The following is a 966-nucleotide window of genomic DNA, read 5'->3' as shown; positions in this document are numbered from 1 at the left end:
GATCTTTACAACACGCATTACATTACGTATTTCATGACACACTCGTTTTATGCGTATTTGGCGCCACCTATTGTTGTGGGTGTATTATTGACATGTCAACGTCTAGACCCTGAATATAAGACGACCGTTTTTTTCAGATGTATTTCCAAGAAAAAAACATTGTCTTATACGGTACTCAATACGGTAATTATAATTGGTTTATAAACATTATTTTAAACATTATGCACTTTTTTTCACAGATTAAAGCTTTTCTTTACCCTAACTGAAATTATGCATTTTAAATTCGAATATAATTCGAATTTTGATCATATTTAAAGGGGTGGTTGACTGGGTTTTTTCTAGGCTTGATTGTGTTTATGGGGTGCAGTTTGACGTGTTCATGCTTCGTTTTTTTAAAAACGCATTATTTTTCACATAATTTACCTTTATTCCACACCGATCTGTCCCTTCTCTAACAAATGCCTCGATTATTTCCTGTTTTTATGAAGCCCCTCCCTCAGAAATACACGATGGGCTGAGATTGGTCAGCTGGCTCAGTGTTGTGATTCGCTAAACCACGTCTGAACATCCGGCCCCTCAAGCTCAGAATGTGCTCCGGTTGTATTGTAAACAATGACGTCCTCTATATTGCTTATCAATTTGAGCCTGATTGAGACGCAGAGAATATTAATGAAGAGGATCGTGCAGAACCTGTGCAAGCACAGCTCTTAATGGTATGTTTGTTGTTGTTGTCCCATACTTTTAGATACGCTGTTGTTTGTAAATACTACTGCTTCTGTTAGCTTTTAATATATGGTTTTATTCTGATTAACGCTTTAATACAGCACAGCAACCGTACGCACGTCCATGTATAACGCTTCTCATAGCTATGTGAAAATAAGTGTATAAATGGAACAGTTTGTTGGAGCTGATCTGACGATCTTAATGAGAGAGAGAGAGAGAGAGAGAGATGCAGAGCAGGGCGAC

The sequence above is a fragment of the Sinocyclocheilus grahami genome, unplaced genomic scaffold (genome assembly GCF_001515645.1).
Source record: "Sinocyclocheilus grahami isolate Dianchi unplaced genomic scaffold, SAMN03320097.WGS_v1.1 scaffold337.1, whole genome shotgun sequence".
In the NCBI taxonomy this organism is placed as follows: domain Eukaryota; kingdom Metazoa; phylum Chordata; class Actinopteri; order Cypriniformes; family Cyprinidae; genus Sinocyclocheilus; species Sinocyclocheilus grahami.
This window is presented reverse-complemented; position numbering follows the sequence as displayed.